Here is a 22,084-nt window from a genome sequence, read left to right as displayed (position 1 = left end):
AGTGACCCTAGGAGCTATGTTGTCTGGGGCTATATGCCCCTGGTAGGGTCTCCCAAGGCAAACAGGTCTTAGGCGACGGGTCAGACTAAGAGCGGTTCAAAAACCCCTTAATGATGATTAAAATTATGTGTACCGTGACGTCGCCCGGTATGGCGCAGCCGGGGCCCCACCCTGGAGCCAGGCCCGGGGTTGGGGCTCGTATGCGAGCGCCTGGTGGCCGGGCCTTCCCCCATGGGGCCCGAACGGGCGACGTGGGGCCGCCCTCCCGTGGGCTCACCACCCACAGGAGGGACCATAAGGGGCCGGTGCGAAGAGGATCGGGCGGCAGTCGAAGGCGGGGGCCTAGACAACCCGATCTCTGGACACGGAAACTAGCTCTAGGGACGTGGAATGTCACCTCGCTGGCGGGGAAGGAGCCTGAGTTAGTGCGTGAGGTTGAGAGGTTCCGATTAGAGGTAGTCGGGATCACCTCTACGCACGGCTTGGGCTCTGGAACCACACTCCTTGAGAGAGGATGGACTCTTCACCACTCTGGAGTTGCCCATGGTGAGAGGCGGCGGGCTGGTGTGGGTTTGCTTATAGCTCCCCAGCTCTGCCGCCATGTGTTGGAGTTTACCCCGGTGAACGAGAGGGTCGTTTCCCTGCGCCTACGAGTCGGGGATAGGTCTCTCACTGTTGTTTGTGCCTACGGGCCGAACGGCAGTGCAGAGTACCCGACCTTCTTGGAGTCTCTGGGAGGGGTGCTGGAAAGTGCTCCGACTGGGGACTCTATTGTTCTACTGGGGGACTTCAACGCCCACGTGGGCAACGACAGTGACACCTGGAGGGGCGTGATTGGGAGGAACGGCCCCCCTGATCTGAACCCGAGTGGTGTTCAGTTATTGGACTTCTGTGCTAGTCACAGTTTGTCCATAACAAACACCATGTTCAAGCATAAGGGTGTCCATCAGTGCACGTGGCACCAGGACACCATAGGCCGCAGGTCGATGATCGACTATGTTGTCGTCTCATCTGACCTGCGGTCGTATGTCTTGGACACTCGGGTGAAGAGAGGGGCGGAGCTGTCAACTGATCACCACCTGGTGGTGAGTTGGATCCGATGGCGGGGGAAGAAGCTGGACAGACTCGGCAGGCCCAAGCGTACTGTAAGGGTCTGCTGGGAACGTCTTGCCGAGTCTCCTGTCAGAGAGATCTTCAACTCCCACCTCCGCTCGGAGCTGTGGCCGTAAGGTCTCCGGTGCCTGTCGAGGCGGCAATCCCCGAACCCGGTGGTGGACACCGGAAGTAAGGGATGGCTTGTGGGACTCCTGACGCAGCCGACGGGTACCGACAGGCCAAGCGGGCTGCAGCCAGGGTGGTTGTGGAGGCAAAAACTCGGGCCTGGGAGGAGTTCGGTGAGGCCATGGAGAAGGACTATCGGCTGGCCTCGAAGAGATTCTGGCAAACCATCCGGCGCCTCAGGAGAGGGAAACAGTGCCCTACCAACGCTGTTTACAGTAGAGGTGGGCAGCTGTTGACCTCGATGTCGTCGGGCGGTGGAAGGATTACTTCGAGGATCTCCTCAATCCTGCTGTCACTTCTTCCATTGAGGAAGCAGAGGATGAGGTATCAGAGGTGGACTCGTCCATCACCCGGGCTGAAGTCACCGAGGTGGTCAAGAAACTCCTCGGTGGCAAGGCACCGGGGGTGGATGAGATCCGCCCTGAGTACCTCAAGTCTCTGGATGTTGTGGGGCTGTCTTGGTTGACACGCCTGTGCAACATCGCGTGGCGGTCGGGGACAGTGCCTCTGGGATGGCAGACCGGGGTGGTGGTCCCTCTTTTTAAGAAGGGGGACCGGAGGGTGTGTTCCAACTATAGGGGGATCACACTTCTCAGCCTCCCCGGGAAAGTCTATGCCAGGGTTCTGGAGAGGAGAATACGGCCGATAGTAGAACCTCGGATTCAGGAGGAACAGTGTGGTTTTCGTCCGGGCCGTGGAACACTGGACCAGCTCTATACCCTCTACAGGGTGTTGGAGGGTTCATGGGAGTTTGCCCAACCAATCCACATGTGTTTTGTGGATTTGGAGAAGGCATTCGACTGTGTCCCTCGCGGCATCTTGTGGAGGGTGCTTGGGGAATATGGGGTCCTGGGTCCTTTGCTAAGGGCTGTCAGGTCCCTGTACAACCGAAGCAGGAGCTTGGTCCGCATTGCCGGCAGTAAGTCAGACTTGTTCCCAGTGCATGTTGGACTCCGGCAGGGCTGCCCTTTGTCACCGGTTCTGTTCGTAATTTTTATGGACAGAATTTCTAGGCGCAGCCAGGGGCCGGAGGGTGTCAGGTTTGGGGACCACACAATTTCGTCTCTGCTCTTTGCAGATGATGTTGTCGTGTTGGCCCCTTCTAACCAGGACCTTCAGCATGCACTGGGACGGTTTGCAGCCGAGTGTGAAGCGGTGGGGATGAAAATCAGTACCTCCAAATCCGAGGCCATGGTCCTCAGTCGGAAAAGGGTGGCTTGCCCACTTCAGGTTGGTGGAGAGTGCCTGCCTCAAGTGGAGGAGTTTAAGTATCTAGGGGTCTTGTTCACGAGTGAGGGAAGGATGGAACGGGAGATTGACAGACGGATCGGTGCAGCTTCTGCAGTAATGCAGTCAATGTATCGGTCTGTCGTGGTGAAGAAAGAGCTGAGCCGCAAGGCGAAGCTCTCGATTTACCAGTCAATCTACGTTCCTACTCTCACCTATGGTCATGAGCTTTGGGTCATGACCGAAAGGACAAGATCCCGGATACAGGCGGCCGAAATGAGCTTTCTCCGCAGGGTGGCCGGGCGATCCCTTAGAGATAGGGTGAGAAGCTCGGTCACCCAGGAGGAGCTCAGAGTAGAGCCGCTGCTCCTCCACATCGAGAGGGGTCAGCTGAGGTGGCTTGGGCATCTTTTTCGGATGCCTCCGGAACGCCTTCCTGGGAAGGTGTTCCGGTCCCGTCCCACCGGGAGGAGACCCCGGGGAAGACCTAGGACACGCTGGAGGGACTATGTCTCCCGGCTGGCCTGGGAACGCCTCGGTGTCCCCCCGGAAGAGCTGGAGGAAGTGTCTGGGGAGAGGGAAGTCTGGGCATCCCTGCTTAGACTGCTGCCCCCGCGACCCGGCCCCGGATAAGCGGAAGAAGATGGTATGGTAACTAAACGGATGAGTTATAAATAAATTCATCCCCCTCACAGTTGTCATGAAGGGCAAAATTTGCTGTATAGACCAAAACAACATACTGACTTCTGTAATTTGCACCATGCATGTTACTTTTGTGGTGTTTTGTTAAATAAAAATAAAAATGTATGTTAATTTGTTATACATGTTTATTAAAAACACATTTTGTAATTACCAATAGTTCCGGACCTTTGTCTTTTATGAAAATTCAGATTTGGACCTTTGAATGTAGACTTTGAGAACCCCTGTTCTAAAGCATATCCAATGTTTTTGATGTTCTTATCAAGTGTAAATACTAATAAATTGTCAGTCACATCACTGCCCTTAACTTAGCTGGCGTTATCAACGAGAAGTTGTGGGAGACTTTCTGGAGGACAATGATGTCATGACCCTCTCTGACTCGGAAGATGAATCGGAACAACAACGAGCAAATCCCAGACTTGGATACTGTTCGAAATGTTTAGGCAAAATTCAGGCATTTCATTGCAATGGTTGAAAAGAAAACGCTGGCTAGTCTTTGTATAAAACACCTGTCCACTGATTATATTTACAAGCAAAGGGCAACCATAGCATCCATGATAGAACAATGAAAGATGCTCAGATTCTTGGAGTATTTAACATCTTGAGTGTGAACTGTAGTGAAAAGATAGGGTTGTAAACAACAGACTAAACGAAAACAACAAATCAATGGTTTATGCAATACAGTTGAGTTTTTTAGAATGCTCTCTCTAATTTAAAATGTTGAGAAAAGTTGTCTGTTATAAGAACAAGGTACACATTACTCCTGACCCTCTGACTAAAATCACCCAATGCTTCAAGTTGTCGTCCTTGTCCCAAACGGGGGCACAACAACTCCCACCCCCCCCTCCACCACTCTCCCCGTCCACCACACTCACCAATCAGGGAGCTTCGACAACTGCCACATCGTCAACAACCTTTATTTCCACAGAGCACAGAATATATTCAGTGATGTGCTTCGGGTCTCTGCTATTGTAAATATAGCAATGCCGACTGTTTTGAGTACAAGCTAGGACCAAAGTTATTATAGTTTTGCATTTTTTATTAGTTTTTCTTTTGATTTTTTGTTTTCAAATTCAGTTTAGTTTTAATTAGTTTTTAAAGTGGGTTTGCTAGTTTAGTTTATTTTTTGAAAATGCTTAGTTTTAGTTTAGTTTAGTCTTTTTTTGTAATATGGGCTTTTTGTCAGGGGCAAGATTCAAAAAGGTCAGAAAAAGTATTGTGTAATAATAACTCAACAAAAACATCATATAATTGTAGAAAATATTTATTCAACAATAAAAGCAGTAAATAAAATGTACATATGGGCACAAATATGTCTACAATCTACAATATATGTTAACTGTAACATGTCAACCTACTAGTCCAGGGAACCCTTATTGTATCTATTAAGATGGCTTTACTTAATATCAGATCTCTCGCCAACAAATTATTATTTTTTGTAAATTACATTATAATATCCTACAACCTAGATTTTATGTTTCTCACTGAAACGTGGCTAACAGAATATTGTAGTATTACTGTTCTTAACGAGACAGCACCCCAAAAATGTGGTAATATGAATGTGTGTAGAAATGGTGTGAAAGGAGGAGTGGGTGCCCTATTCAAAAGATACATTCCAGTGCAAAGAAAATACACTTGGTGTTTTACATTGAAGACTAAAATTTTTATTGATGATTTTGTTGAACCACTCTCTGTTATATCAGTTGATTATCACTTGTTTACACTCACCTAAAGGATTATTAGGAACACCTGTTCAATTTATCATTAATGCAATTATCTAATCAACCAATCACATGGCAGTTGCTTCAATGCATTTAGGGGTGTGGTCCTGGTCAAGACAATCTCCTGAACTCCAAACGGAATGTCAGAATGAGAAACAAAGGTGATTTAAGCAATTTTGAGCGTGGCATGGTTCTTGGTGCCAGGCGGGCCGGTCTGAGTATTTCACAATCTGCTCAGTTACTGGGATTTTCACGCACAACCATTTCTAGGGTTTACAAAGAATGGTGTGAAAAGGGAAAAACATCCAGTATGCGGCAGTCCTGTGGGCAAAAATGCCTTGTTGATGCTAGAGGTCAGAGGAGAATGGGCCGACTGATTCAAGCTGATAGAAGAGCAACTTTGACTGAAATAACCACTCGTTAAAACCGAGGTATGCAGCAAAGCATTTGTGAACCCACAACACGCACAACCTTGAGGCGGATGGGCTACAACAGACCCCACCGGGTACCACTCATCTCCACTACAAATAGGAAAAAGAGGCTACAATTTGCACGAGCTCACCAAAATTGGACAGTTGAAGAATGTTACCTGGTCTGATGAGTCTCGATTTCTGTTGAGACATTCAGATGGTAGAGTCAGAATTTGGCGTAAACAGAATGAGAACATGGATCCATCATGCCTTGTTACCACTGTGCAGGCTGGTGGTGGTGGTGTAATGGTGTGGGGGATGTTTTCTTGGCACACTTTAGGCCCCTTAATGCCAATTGGGCATCGTTTAAATGCCACGGCCTACCTGAGCATTGTTTCTGACCATGTCCATCCCTTTATGACCACCATGTACCCATCCTCTGATGGCTACTTCCAGCAGGATAATGCACCATGTCACAAAGCTCGAATCATTTCAAATTGGTTTCTTGAACACAACAATGAGTTCACTGTACTGAAATGGCCCCCACAGTCACCAGATCTCAACCCAATAGAGCATCTTTGGGATGTGGTGGAACGGGAGCTTCGTGCCCTGGATGTGCATCCCACAAATCTCCATCAACTGCAAGATGCTATCCTATCAATATGGGCCAACATTTCTAAAGAATGCTTTCAGCACCTTGTTGAATCAATGCCACGTAGAATTAAGGCAGTTCTGAAGGCAAAAGGGAGTCAAACACAGTATGGTGTTCCTAATAATCCTTTAGGTGAGTGTAGACAATAATGCCAAATAACCTTTTGCACTACTTGACACTGTTGTGGAAATTCTGAAACCTGATGCATTCTTAATGATTAAAGGACTGAGATATTTCCTCTGTCTTGGTTAAAGACTTGGCCCTGTCTGATAATTTCTGTGTCTTTTTTTGAATCACTGATCACCCCGGACGTTCAAGTAAACTCTGTTTCTGTTAAGAAAAGGTACATTAATGAGAGTACCAATGCTCAGTTTATGGAAGCCATAGCTATCTCTCCAACAATAAGTGCTGAGTCAGTTGATGTACTCCTGGATAATTTGAATGCCAGAATATTGATTGTTATGGATCATGTTGCACTGGAAAAGGTAAAGAATATTATGAGCAAACAGAAAACACCATGGAGAACCACCATGATGGTAAGCACCTTGAAAAGAGAATGTAGGAAAGCTGAATATACAGTTGTTCTCATAGGTTTGCATACCCTGGCAGAAATTGTGACATTTTGGCATTGATTTTGAAAGTATGATTGATCATGCAAAAGCAAACTGTATTTTATTTAAGGATAGTGATCATATGAAGCCATTTATTATCACATAGTTGTTTGGCTCCTTTTTAAATCATAATGACAACAGAAATTACCCAAATAGCCATGATCAAAAGTTTACTTACCCTTGAATGTTTGGCCTTGTTACAGACACACAAGGTGCTACACACTGGTGAAAATGGCAATTAAAGGTTAATTTTCCACACGTGTGGCTTTTTAGATTGCAATTCGTGTCAGTGTATACATAGTCAATGAGTTTTTAGCTCTCACGTGGATGCACTGAGCTGGCTAGATACAGAGCCATGGGGAGCAGAAAAGAACTGTCTAAAGACCTGCGTAACAAGGTAAGGGAACCTTATAAAGATGGAAAATTATATAAAAATATATCCAAAGCCTTGCAAATGCCAGTCAGTACTGATCAATCACTTATTAAGAAGTGAAAAAATTTGGGTAACTCTTGATACCAAGCCGAGGTCAGGTAGACCAAAAATGATGTGTCAAAACTGGCAGAATAATTTTTTGGGATACAAATAGGTAATCCCAGGAGAAATACAGGCAGCTTTGGATAAAGATGGTGTGGTTGTTTGAAGGAGCACAATACGAAGATATTCAAACAAAAATGAGTCGCATGGTCGAGACGCCAGAAACAAGCCTTTACTGCATGGGCTGGAGGCATTTTGCCAAGACGAATAGGGAGCTATACAACATGCAATAATTTGGGGCCTCAGACAACTATTACAAAAGACTGCACGCTGTCATTGATGCTAAAGGGGGCAATACACAGCATTAAGAACTAAGGGTATGCAGACATTAGATTTTTTTCTTTTTTTCTTTTTCTTTGTTGCCTTGTTTTGTTTTATGAACGTGCCATTCTGTTATGACCTACAGTTGAATATGAATCCAATGAGAAATAAAAGATGTGTTTTGCCTGCTCACTTTTTGTTATTATTTACAAATGGTACATATATTACCAATAAATCCACTATGACATCTATAAACAAAGCCTTGGTAGCTTCAACTATGAGTAACGCAGGGCTAGACAGCAACATTTATCGGGAATAATCAACAAGAATATCAACAACATCCACATTATTTGCCATGGTTGACAAGCCTACAAACACCCTAAAGCAGATAGCATCAGACAATGTGGGTGGACTGAATGTCTGCCTGTTGGGCCCTATCCAAGGCCTCCTCTGGATAGGGCCACAGTGTCACTGGACCCCCCGTCTCAGCCCCGAAGTCTTACGCAGCAATATTATTGTGCTGGGGGAGTAGGGTCAGTGCTCTTTCTCCACTATAAATCCTTGTAAATCTAAGGAATGCATACTCAAAATTTTTAACAGGCTTCAAAGACTTGTCATGTTCGTGTCCTAAGTCCTCCTGATTGTGTTGCAGATCAAGACGATACCTGATAATTTCAGCTGCCACTCTGCTAAAATCCCTTTGTGACAACTGCTGATTTAAAAAAGGGCTTTATAAATACATTTGATTGATTGAAATTTGATTGATAAATTTCTGATATGTGTGAAGAATATAAACCAAGCAGGGCTCTTAGATCCATGATCACAGATCAGCTAGTAGAGCCCAGAATCCCAAATAAACATGGCCAAGCTGCGTTTAGAGTAGTTATGCTGCACACAATTGGAATAAACTACCAGAAGATTTTAGACGCGCCCCAAACGTATCAATTTTTAAATCCAGGTTAAAAACACTTCTCCATTGACACGCCTATGACTGAGCACTTAAAATTAACAGGACTGTTTAGCCTTACAGCTTTTATAGCTTCCTATGTTTTTATCCTGTTTTATTCTGCTCTTACTATTATGTTGTTTTGATGTTTTCATTTGAGTATTTGTTATGCTATTGTATTTGTATATTTTTTCTTTTTCTTTGTAATTCACTTTGAATTGCTTCTATGTATGAATTGTGCTATATAAATAAACTTGCTTGCTACACTTTCAGGATCAGCTGCTTTCTCCAAATCTAACCCGTCCGGATGTAGGAAATATGGTGAAAGATTGTATTACTTTTTCCCCCATTGCTTAAGGTTTTGTGCTCCTTACAAGTTATGAGTTGAATACAAGTGGTTTTCAAATGGCAGCATTGCTAGAAATTCCAACTTTGACCACTGCCAAATTCTGAAACATTTTTCTCTTGTCCTCAGGGAAAACGGCATGATTAATTTTATAACATACACCATCTTCAAGGCCACACCCTGTTCACTTTGGCAGAAATTACACACCCCAGGTAACCTTGCCATTGCCAAAAGCTTATACGTAAAGAGAATGAAAATAAATTAGACAGCAAACCATTTCATTATTAAATCCTTCTGGCTATTACAGTATATTTGACTAAACAAATAACAATTTTTAGGACCCAGTGTCTCATACTCAATTACTGTTGGTGCAGACTCAGACTCGCCTCGGACTTGTGATTCAACCCTACCAAAGGGGACTTCCAAATTCCCCAGGTATATCACAGTATACCCCTCAAGTCAAGTTAAGTCAACGAAAATAACACTTAGTCAGAATAATTCACCACAGGTCTTACATGAGTGCAATCAATAATGCATAGAAGTCGTTCCGGATAAGCCCATCAGTTAAATATCTACAATGGAAAATGACTATTCTTTTATGCAGCCACTTCCTAGCCACTGGCCATTTCACACAGAATGTCACATTTGTGGTATCATTCTGTTACTACTGCCTCTGGAACAAGGCCCTGACAACACCAAGGGTGAAAAACCACTGACATCACAAATGAATCGGATACGGTCACAGGATGCAGGGGGAGGGACAGAGAGATGGAGGAGGATGTGACAGGCTCCATCTTTGGAATGGTGTAATTTCCTAAGGACGACTCTTCTTTCTCTACTGCACCACAAACTCTACTCTGCCCTCATGTTTGCAGTCTGAAACACTGAAAATACTCTAGTCTTTAAAAATAGACCTTCTATGCATGGTCTCCATTTCTCTTTCGCTCCTGCTCCCCGGCGTGGAGCCGAGGCACAAAACCCAGGCTTTAAATATTGGATAAGATGGAGGACACCCAGCAGCAGCCACGCTGCATGACCTCCAATGCACAAACTTACAGCCAAGCACTCAAGACTTTAAACTGCTTTGTCCTAATCTTTTTGGTTAATCCCAGAAAAAATATAATTACACAAAATAGAGAAGCAGAATAATAGTGACTAGACGAATTGCTCACTGAAATCTTATCTTACATCTAGGCAACTTGAGACAGTTCTGTTGTTTATATGATAATTGATATCAGATCAAGTTATAAGCATAACAGAGTGTGTTGAAGCCATTGGTTGGGAATTCTTCCCGAGAAAATTGTTTGGACTCGTGGCATCAACATACTGTATGACATGATCAACATACTGTATAACACGATCAACGTGTCCTTTTAAGGAGCCTGAAGGAAGCCCGCCTGTCCACCAAGATCCTTGTTAACTTGTACCACTGCACAATTGAGACCATTCTGACAAACTGCGGCAGAGAGTGTTTTAGCTGCTGCTCCATAGCCAACTGGAAAGCCCTGGAATGGATGGTGAAAACCACCCAGCACATCACTGGTGCCCAACTTCCTGCCATCGCAGACATCCAGCAGAAGCTGTATCTGCGCAGGAGGCACATGGGATCATCAGGGACCCTTCATACCCATGCCACTTTTTGCCCTCCTTCCATCAGGCAGGCGGTACAAGTGTCTGTCTGTCTGACTCCTTGTTAAATAGCATAGTGGTTAGAGACGCAGACTACGGAAACAACAGGTCCCGTGTTCGCCTCCCGTCACTGATGAACATATGCCTCAGGATGTGTTCAGGACAGAGAAAAGCTTTTCTAGCTACAAACTTCTGTAGCAACGTAATTGGAAGCCTAAAATAAAACAGTTCTGGTGGAATTTGGACAATGTAGTGTAGTTTAGACTATTTTACATTATGACCCAATAGATGAACTGATGCTCTGGCTGGATGGTGATGCTGCGGAGGAAAATGTCCATGCTAATAGGGACGATTCGTATGTTAATGATGCCAAACGGCGATCCGCTCTGGCGGTTACTGGGGGTCAAAAAGGCCTGGCGGTTCTAGTGTTAATTATTGATGATTAATGTGTACTTCGCTTCGCCTGCGAGGAGATATGAACTCGGGACCTACAGTTCACAAGTCCACTTCTCTAACCACAACGCTGTTTAACCCCCAGAGTACTATGCTTTACATTTTTGGGTTTCACTACTTTTATATTTGGGCTTATAAACAATATATAATGTAAATCAATCATTGTGTATTTGGCATCAAATGATTCCAAAGTACCTCAGCTAATATAAGCATGCATGTTAATGTTCTTATAAGGTAGTGTTTTAGGGAAGAATGCCCAAAAAGTAAGTAATTTCATGAGCAAAATCTGGTCTTTTCTAAATATCATTGAATTCTGATCATAACACACCCATACGTAGTGATACTCCCAATACAAATGTTCTGTGCAAACACAATGCACATTTGTGGAAGAAAAGGCTTCACAATGAATGTGAACAGAAAAAATGAAATAATTTGCCCTTTGTCCAACATGTTTTTGACAAAATTTTTCATTGAAATCAGCCCAAAAACCCATGTGGAACTGTTCTGTCATTACCTAAAACACTTTTCAAACCCTTTTTCTTTCACAAATATGCATTGTATCACAATAAAAGTGAACAGAACAAAAAATTATTCACCTTATGTGCATACAGGAAAATATGATTATGACACCCATAGATATTTTTCCATTTATGATTGAATTCAGACCACACACAGCCATGTGGAGCAGTCTGTCCAACACAAAAGCTTTCTGCAAACCCATTTCTTACACAAATACGCATTGTTTCACAATAAATGTGAACACAACTATGAAATAATTCACCTTATGTGCATACAGTTGAATTTGTTTATGACGCCCATAATACTTTTTCTATTTATGATTGAATTTAGACCACACACAGCCATGTTCTCCCATTCCAAATACTCAAAGCAGACAATATCTATAATGATCACATTTGTATTACATTATTTCATGATGAATAGGTTATTAGATGTTACTTACCAGAAGGTTCTTGCGTTAGCATTAGCCTGTTTTTAGCATTAGTCCTTTGTTGTCCTGTAACTCAGCTATCCAGCATTTGATAACCGTAACGGACTATGGCTACATTAAGTAAAAGTGTTTTTACGTTTTGCCATTTTATACTACTAATAATAATACTTATAAAACTGTTCAAAACACATATCCATTCTTTGTCTTTTCAACAAGTTAGCGTTTACGCAAGGACACAATGCTAAAATGTTCGCTAACGCTAAGTTAACATGCTAGCTAAGCTGACATACAGATGCAACCTCTTCTACAGTCAGAATGAGCAAATAAAGAAAACGAAACTTATGTCACACCCAGCAACCTTTTGATTTGATCAAATACCTAACAGATACCTTCCCCTGATTGGGTAAAATAAACTATTCTGCCTAGCAACAGCCTTCCATTGGATGCTGTCACCCAACAGCCCATCCATTGGTCAGGTGCATAAGGGTTTGGTTGCATTTGGACAGGATGTCCACAACAAGGAAATATGCCACGTAAACACAAAGCACATCTGCGTTTTTATCGGAATCTCATGGAAACAGCAAAGAAAGAGAATCTCTCTATCACAAACTGTTTTGAAAATATGTAATACTATGTAATTGTTATGCAAATACGCCCCCAGGTGTGGGCGGTACCGCCTAGTCCGTCCTCAGGGGGTTAACAAGGGGTAGTCAGTCAGTTAGTCACTCACTCAGTAAGAGACATTCGCTCTTCTTCGCCGGCTCGGCTTACGCGGTCTGGCAAAAATAAAAATATATAAAAATAAAATGTCATGTCAACAACAATCTCGATGAACGAGAGCAAATATATATATTTCTCCAAAGAAGACAAAATGCAGCCTATCGGAACCCTTGTGCACAGGGAATACCTCCAGTGTACAATTTTGTCCTTCGGGAACCTTTAAAGACAACATTTGTTCCCTTATACCGTGTTGTGTGTCTTCCCCTATCCTGTCCTAAAACCCATTGATCTGCATCTACCCCTATCCTGACAAAAGGTTTACATTTACCGCAACACCTCATTCTTCCTTTCAGTACTCAGTACTTTAATCAGTAACTCCTTCATACATCTATAGAATTAAGAATACATCAGCTAAAGATATTCACTAAATTGTCTTATGGTGTATTGTGTTTCTATGATTAGACATTTCATCACTTTACCTAAAGCAATCAAAGGGTTACAACTATGCAATAACACAACATGAAAAAGATTATTCTGCAATAATAGTGATTTGATGCTCATTGACCCTATTGTTTAGATCAGTGTTTCGCAACAGGGGCGGCACCGTCCCCCAGGAGGCGTTCAGAGGACAAAGGGGGGCGATGGTAGCAATATTTTGGAAAGGGGGCATCTAGGTGCCCTAGGGGGGCGTTTTGTTTTAAGGCTCAAAGGTTCACAACAACACAAGTTTAAAGTTTCAACTACTTGCAAAAGGTTTCTCTTCTACATTAAAACCTGCCAGTTTACACCACTGCGACTGGACGAGACTGTGTATCGTAACTCTTCTCTTCAATGTTTCTGTCAGTTTCTTGTGGTGCAGCTCTGTGCTGCCTTCATGGGAACTGGACATCAGAGTATCATCTATAAAATGTCACCTACATGGCGTTTACTGTGTAAACTCTGGAAAATGGACGCTCTCTTTCTTGGTATTACACATGGAAGAATTTATTTCTCTTAAAAGCGGTCATTCGGAGGGATACACCGTGAACACCTTGTTATCGCAGTGGTTACACATTTACAAGAGGGATATTCTGCTGTCGGACTTCCCCTGAAAGCAACTTAGCGTCCAGCATCCAGACACACATTAAAACATGACTGAAATACAACCAGACGCAGGGCTCTTATTAACTTTCAAAGGTTTTTAACGTATTTTCTTTGAAAGTTAATCGTTCTGCTTTTACTCCTTGATAAGTGCAGGCTTGTTTTCCGCTGGAACAATTCATAAGAACAATTATTGTTTGGCATTTCTGATTGATTGTTGTTTATTTATGTTTTCTTATTCATTTGAATGTTATATTGCTAGCTGTTTCTGATTGGCTGCAGTTTGTTTCCCTGGGAAACTAATAAATATTTTGTTTGTCATTCAGTGATGAGTTTTTTGATGGTTTTTGATAACAATACTAAGAGCAATAATAATAATAACAACAACAATAGCAATTAAAGCTGCAAGCAGCATTTAGCTGGTTTCAGCATTGAAGCTACTACTAGCCAGAATGCACATTTTTCACACAAAGTAAAATCCTAACCCTGATCTTGTGCACCAAATATAATCTCACTGAGTGAAAAAGAACAAGAGATATGGTGTTATGGCTATAATGCCGCCACTGTTTGGCCAATCTGAATTAACTTGCATTTTACAATGCAACTTAAGCACCAAACAATGCAACTAGGAAGTTGTTTGAATTTTTCAGAATGTAATAAATGTACCTTAATTGCATGGTACATATAACTGATTGGAAGTTCGTCAGTCATCCCCAGCGCAGAGCATATTAATGATTTCAACTTTTGCTTGTGGAAGATAATGATGGGGTCAGAACAGATAAACATATATTTGAAAATGATGATTATGTATGTGTATTAGCATCAATGATTGAACAAACTATTTATCTTAGAACTGTTTAATTTATGATCAAAAGACTAGAGATTCTTACGTAAAAATATGTTGACATTGCAAGGGCATGGGCATATATCCTACGTGTCAATGTGTTGTTGCTGAATTACAACTTTTAATTTAACTGCCATGTCTACAATTTGAAGGTGCAATTGAAAGGTTTTGCCTTCAGTTAGAAGTAGGGATGTAACGATATTGACGATATCGCGCTATCGCGGTGGTAAACGTGTCTCGATATCGTCGTGGTTGGGTTACAATATTAAAAGGACAGGTGTCCGTCAAAAAGCAAGAGGAATAAACACAGTCCCGCGGAACAAATCATTGTTAACTACATAGACCATGATCCTTTGTGCTGCGTCGTCACAACAACCATTGTTAAGCCAATAGGATTGCACGCTGTCCACACAAGCTCACAGCAAGCCAGCATGTCCGACAGCGATACTTGTAAGGATGAAAACAACAACCCCGAAGTTGAGATTGTGCCAGCCCCTGCAGCTTTTAAATCAGATATCTGGAAACAGAGGTCTCTTCTTCTCCCTTGCAATGTAGATCTTTTGATCTTTCTAAAGAAAAACTTGAACATTAGCTAAAGGATAGGGCAGTGTTTTTCAGAAGGCTTTTTGCCAGACTGTTTAAGGAATTTTTTTTTTTTACTGTTTTTTTTTTCTTCTCCCTTGCAATGTAGATATTTTGATCTTTCTGATGAAAAATGTGAACATAAGCTAAATGATAGGTCAGTTTGTTTTAAAAAGGCTTTTTGACTGACTATTTTATTTAAGTTTAAGTTATGTTCCTAAATACCAGTTTTAAAAGGCTGTATTTGCCTTGCACATTTAAACCTGACTTAACTTGATCTTTGTTTGCACTTAAAGGGAATTCCCTATTGTTTATAATTGTTCTAGTTGCTTCTTAACTTGAACATTGCACAGAAGAATCAGTTATGCAACCAAATATTATTATACAGAATATTGATGTTCCTGACTACAACTTGCACTTTAAAAGCACTATGTGATCAGCGTTTTATGTTGTCATGATCCATAAATACAACAATAAATTGCCTGTTGACTGGCAAAAGCAGAATAAATGTCAGTATTTTTTTTGCTATTATCATCACAAACATTATCGTGAGCTATTTAACAATACCGTGAGCTTTTCCACAATATCGCAATAAATATCGTACCGTGAGGTCAATATCGAAATTGTATCGTACCGTGAGATTTTGATATCGTTACATCCCTAGTTAGAAGTGGAACTGTAGAAACAAATGGACAAATTATTTAATTACTGAGATTGGATTATCTACTGAGGCTCAAACACAACACCCTCTCTACCAGAGGCACATTTTTAATAGCTAAATCATTGGTTATAATGTTCAAGTCACCAGAATGATTTAATGTGAACTAACACTAACTAACTAACTAGCTTACTAACTAGCTATACTTATTTTTGATGAAATAATCATGGCAACGTTGCATTCCACTAAACATGCGCTTACATTAGCAAGTCATCGTACAACTGAAAACAGATAATCAACTTAGCTACATGAGCATAGATTAGCTACCAAGGTTTGAAAGCATGACGCCATCTCTAAACAGTCTAATTATTATTAGGCCTGCAAGTATAGAGCGCTATATTTGTTTAACGGTTTTGTGAGTACAATCGTTTAATGCCAACTGCTTTACATGAACTGTACACGATCAGTTGCATCGATAGCGTGGAGGTGGTAACAGCTGGCCAAAATCAATGATGCGCGGTTACTTAAATCACAGAACCGCAAACTCCTCTTAAATTTCCAAAATCAAACCTAAACATTTTCTACATATAGCATAATTTAAATGACAGAGTAATCCTCTCTTGATAGTCATTAGCCCCTGGACAACTTTTGTACATAGCAGCTACATTCATCTACTCCCTTGCTGGTTAAAACTAACTATTAGCTGGTTAACGTCCTTACCTGCTTACCGGTCAAGTACAGGTCCGTAACCAAAACAAACGTCTTGGACTGGGCATTTGATATCCCGAGTGGGGAACTTTATCCTACTTAACGATTAGGAACTTCAGCACGATGGACGCAAAGCTAATAATTATAACATGTATGGCAGCCTAATCCTATGGGATAACCATCCCATATTCACAGTGATTGTGGAATAAATTGATTTAACAAGAGGCTTAAAACACTAGTAATTACAGAAACATGAATACATGGCGAATGAAACCATCAAGGATGTACAGTACCATTATGCAGTATGACGCAACAACACAAATATATGTGTTAAGAAACAACAGGGCTCAGTACAAATCTTAACAACAAATCTAACAGAAAGCACTGCATTTACTACATCCTTACCCTGAACGGTTGCTAGTTAGGGATTTGATCAATCCTTCCTCACAATTTCCATGTTGTTTTCTCGAAAAAGGCTTAGCCAGTAAATCCACCACCAAATGCATTTCTTCTCCATTGTGAGTTAAAAATACAACAGGGCTCAGAACAAATCTAAACAAAAAGTCTAACGGAAAGCACTACATCTAAAAATCGAAACCTCACTAAAAAAATTTACTTACATTAAATCCTAATAAGTTTAATCTCAGTTAGTTAATTGGCTCTCCGATCACACCACCTAAAAATTGTGCACGTAGGCAACTAGGCAAGCTAAAAGGCTGCTACGTGCCAAAGAATAGGCTTATTATGGCGAACTCGAAATCGGATTGATTGAAGAATATGACAATCAACAAACTCCTCCCCATTTGCTTCAACAGAACATGGGATTAACTTGAAATTCTATAGGCCTCAGGAAAGATTTTCACCCGGAGACAGCACAGGTGGAAAATCTGATTTTACCTGAGCTGCACTGGAAACAGCACAACCGAGGGACAGAAAAGCAACAAAACTATGTCAGTAGACTGATGGGAACGAACTTTGTAAGATACATCTAGAGTCAATGAAAATATATATTAAATTATAAAAATAGAATTTACTGATTCTGACATCACCAGGCCAACACATAAGGCCTCTGGTCAGCAGCAGTTGTAAAAAATATATTGAATACCAAATAATAACTTTATCAAGTCGTCAATGTTTTGTAAATATTAGCAACAATAAAATGTTGACTAGTGCGTAATTAATTACAATTTCTGAAATTTCCCTCAATTATCGTCTACCTTACTATTTTTTTCAACTGCATTATAGTTTTTATGCAAATGACAGACTAGAGAGTTTTATCTACCTTACTTGCCTTCTGGTAAAGAAAAGAGACTCATCAACTTAACATTTCATGATGTCTGGTATTTCACGATTTGCAACTTGTCTGCTAAAGATTGTTTATCAAACAAATTGGTGAATCGTCTTGTTCAACCATCTTTGATCGCAGAGACATTTGGTCCTAGAATTCAGTAGAATGAAAACAAAAAAGACTGCGCACGTAAACAATAATTAGCCAATCAAGCTCAACATTACCTTCATAAAGGTGTTTTTCACTGATCGTATTTGTCCATTAGTAAATATGGAAGAATCGGAATTCATTATTTTTCACCATCTTTAGTGAAATAGTAAATAATCACGCAAGTAAAGGCATTATTAACACACAAACCATTGTCTGCTGGTTAGCATATGTTTTATTGATACAAGTGGAGTGATCAATCAATCAATCACATTTATTTATAAAGCCCTTTTTACAACAGCAGTTGTCACAAAGTGCTTTACAGAGACACCCGGCCTTAAACCCCAAGGAGCAAACAACAGTAGTATTGAATTTCAGTGGCTAGGAAAAACTCCCTAAGAAGATCGAATTTTAGGAAGAAACCTATAGAGGACCGAGGCTCAGAGGGGTGACCAGTCCTCTTGTGGCTGTGCCGGGTGAGATATTAAGAGTCCAATTGCAATAATAAATACATTTCTCTGGGCTAAATCCAGAGTCTATTTGATTTTAGACTAGGTCAGAAGTATGACCAGGTGGACAAGGACAGGGACAGCAACAGGCCCCCCAAACCAGGTAATCCGCAGGTGTGGACCAGGACCTCATCTCCTCCTAAAATTTAAATCTGGAGGAGACTGAGAAAAGTTAGTAGTACATCCCTCATATCCCCCAGCACAATAATATAGCAGCGTAACACCTTGGAACTGAGAAATTCTAGGTACAAGAATTGTGAATTGTGATTTCGGATTACATCGCCCAGAGGGAGCATATATAGTGAGAACAATAATGGGCCCAGAACCGAGCCTTGAGGAACTCCAAAGCATACCTTTGACTTGTCAGAGGATATGCCATCCACACTAACGAACTGATATCTTTCAGATAAATAAGATTTAAAACAGGCTAGAACATGTCCAGGTAGCCCAATATGGGTTTTCAGTCTCTCTAAGAGAAGGGAGTGATCAATAGTGTCAAAACCAGCACTAAGATCAAGAAGCAACAGGACGGATGAGGAACCTTTGTCTGAGGCCATTAGAAGGTCATTTGTTACCTTCACGAGTGCAGTCTTAGTACTATAATGGGATCTAAAACCGGACTGGAGTATTTCATAAATGTTTTTTGTCTTTAGGAAGGCATTCAGTTGTTGGGAAACACATTTTTCTAAGATTTTTGAGAGGAACGGGAGGTTCGATATTGGCATATAATTGTTTAATATGTTGGGATCTAGATTAGATTTTTTTAGAAGAGGCTTAATTTCCGCAATTTTTTGTGAGTTTGGTACGCATCCGGAGGAAAGGGAGCAATTTATTATGTTCAGCATTGGCTGACCTAGTACAGGAAATAACTCCTTAAGTAAATGTGTAGGAATCGGGTCTAGCTGAGAGTTTGTGGGTTTAGAACTCATTACAAATTTTGTAAATGTGTCGAGCGATACGGTATCAAAAAATTCAAGTGTCCCCATTGACACCTGGTCAGGGAGGTTCTGGAAATGTTTTGGACAACTGAGATTTTGAGGACCATAACTATTTAAGGAGTCAGTTATTTGTTTTCTAATGGTGACAATCTTTTCATCAAAGTAGTTCATGTATTCATTACAACTAAAGTGAAGACCCACTTCACTTGCTAAGCTTTGCTTTTTTGTTAACTTTGCAACTGTATCAAAGAGACATTTTGGATTGTTTTTGTTCGCCTCAATCAGGTTGGAGAAATAAGCTGATCAAGCAGACGTGAGTGATTTTCGGTATTGTAGTGTACTGTCTATCCAGGCTAGTCTAAATACTTCCAACTTGGTGGAGCGCCACTTTCGCTCCAATTTTCTGGAGGCTTGCTTAAGTGCTCTAGTATTGTCTGTGTACCAGGGAGCCAGTTTTTTGTTGTGTATTTCTTTAGTTTTTAGTGGTGCAACTGTGTCTAATGTTTTTCGCAGTATTGAGTTTAGATCCTCGATTTGATCGTTTACAGATTTATTTAGTCTGTCGTTAATGAGTGAACTTGTAAGAATATCAAGGAATTTATTTGTAGTCCGAGAATTTATAGTACGGCTTTTGAAACTCATTGTTTGGGGGGCAAGTGGATTTCTTGTTTTAACGGTAAATGTAATAAGACAATGATCCGATAATCCAGGATTTTGGGGGTAAATTATTAGATCTACAATATCTATTTCTCGTGACAGGACTAAATCTAAGGTATGATTGTGGCAAAGTGTAGCTATGTAAAATGATTTATCAGCCGGGTTAACTTTCATGAGTAAAACTTTGAAAGAATGAAACTCTGTGATATGTTTGAGAGTAAGTTTATATTTACTGTCATAAATATTAGCAACACCCCCTCCTTTTCGGGATGCACGAGGGATATGATCACTAGTATAACCAGGAGGAGAGGCCTCATTTAAGGCAGTGAATTCATTAGGCTTTAGCCACGTTTCACATAAACCAATAGCATCTAGTTTATGATCAGAGATTAATTAATTTACTGCAACTGCCTTTGGAGCAAGGGATCTAATATTTAGGAGTCCCATTTTGAGATGCGAAGTGATACAATCATTTTTATTTTTGACCGAGGTGGAGGAAGGCTTTATCTTAATAAGTTTGTTTTTCTTAGGACTACCTTGTTTAACTTTTCTCAGCCTAGAACGAGTCACATTGGCAATAGGTAAAGCTGTACTAACTACTCTGACTATGCTATTGACAGACTCCACTATGCTAGCAGGCTGGCTAACAGCCTGCAGCCTGACCTGGACCCTATCTCATGTTAAAGATAGGGTGCAGGTCAGGCTGCAGGCTGTTAGCCAGCCTGCTAGCACATTGATCATCAAGAAAATAACACCTTACAAGGTTGCTCAATAAATATTCAATATACTCTTTTACAGTACTACTGCCCTAAATAGTTTGAAAATATAATTTTAACCAGTTGAAATACAAATACTGCTCCATATCTAATAAGCAACATGGTGTTTATGGGCTACTGTGGTGGCAACTTTTGTTGTCATAATATATAATTCTGGAATTGTCTGTACATACTGAAATAATATGCATTAAGAAATCACGCGGAGGGTCCTTCAGTGATATTTTAAAATGTATATGTGAAAAGATTTAAAACAGTCATTTGATGGTATAGCATTTTTCACTAATTCAGAATTGCTGAAAAAACATTACGCTGGACTTAATAGGTCCCAATTGCAAATATGTTCCTTTGGTGGAGACTTCTATACCTATTTTCAATATAATATTTTAAACATGGTGAGCTTGCAAATGTGGGGAACCTCAATAGCACAACCGTGTGGTTGATAAAAAATACTTTGCAGTCATTATTGTCGTATCATCCTTGTTAACATATGCACTAAGTAGAATTATTATCCCATTATCCTTGTAGGAGACGGGTCTATATATGTGCAAAACCATGCCCCTGCACATGTTCATACTGGCCTGATTGATATAACTTTCCAGTCCATCATCCATAGATGCCAAATATGAATGTACGTGAAGATCGGTCTTTAGGTGCCAGACGAGATGATTTCAGTGTTTTTCACAAATTCTAAATGGTCACCAAACCATAAAAGCAAATTTAATGAGTCCCAATGGCAAATATGTTCCTTGTTAGGAGGTGGAGTTATCTACCTCTTTTCATGGCTATATCTCAAATGGAAGTGAGTATGGTGACCTTGCTAATGTGAAAAACCTCAATAGCGCCACCGTGTGGTTGATAAAAATTATTTTCTCCGTATGGTCCTTGTCAACATCCATACCAAGTAGAATTATTATAACATTATCCTTGTAGGCGATGTGTCTATATATGTGCAAAACCACCAGTGAAACCCTACTACAAACACGATATGGTTTCACTAGTGAACTGCTGAAACCCTACTAATGACCCGGAACAAACACGATAGGGTTTCACTAGTGAACTGGTGAAACCCTACTAATGAACCGGAACAAACACGATAGGGTTTCACTAGTGAACTGCTGAAACCCTAATAACAATAATCATAACAATAATAATAATTAATATTCAGGGCAATTAGCCTACATCTTATTTGATGGGGGGCGGTAAGGGACGGATAGGGGGGCACTGGCCCAGGAACGGTTAGGAACCACTGGTTTAGATGAATCAGTGTTGATAATTATAATGCTGCATGATCCTTGAGGAACAATTTCCCAGTAATTGTGAACCACTATGTGTCTGTACATAACAGCTCATTATAATTTTACATAAAAAGCATTGAGTATGTCTATACAACATCTTCATGAGTCTTTACTAGTGTCTATTACTATGCTTATGTATTATTACTGTATTACATTGCATTA

The 22,084-nt window shown here is 41.1% G+C and overlaps 1 protein-coding gene across 2 annotated transcripts in view; it reads right to left on the bottom strand.

Annotated features, from left to right (window-relative positions):
- The window catches only part of psmf1 (proteasome inhibitor subunit 1), a 48,469-nt gene that overhangs the window by 13,873 nt on the left and 12,512 nt on the right, over positions 1–22,084 (bottom strand).

Source organism: Esox lucius, chromosome 17 (assembly GCF_011004845.1).
Source record: "Esox lucius isolate fEsoLuc1 chromosome 17, fEsoLuc1.pri, whole genome shotgun sequence".
Classification (NCBI taxonomy): domain Eukaryota; kingdom Metazoa; phylum Chordata; class Actinopteri; order Esociformes; family Esocidae; genus Esox; species Esox lucius.
Note: the sequence above shows the minus strand (reverse complement) of the source record. Positions and strands in the feature narration are given on the sequence as shown.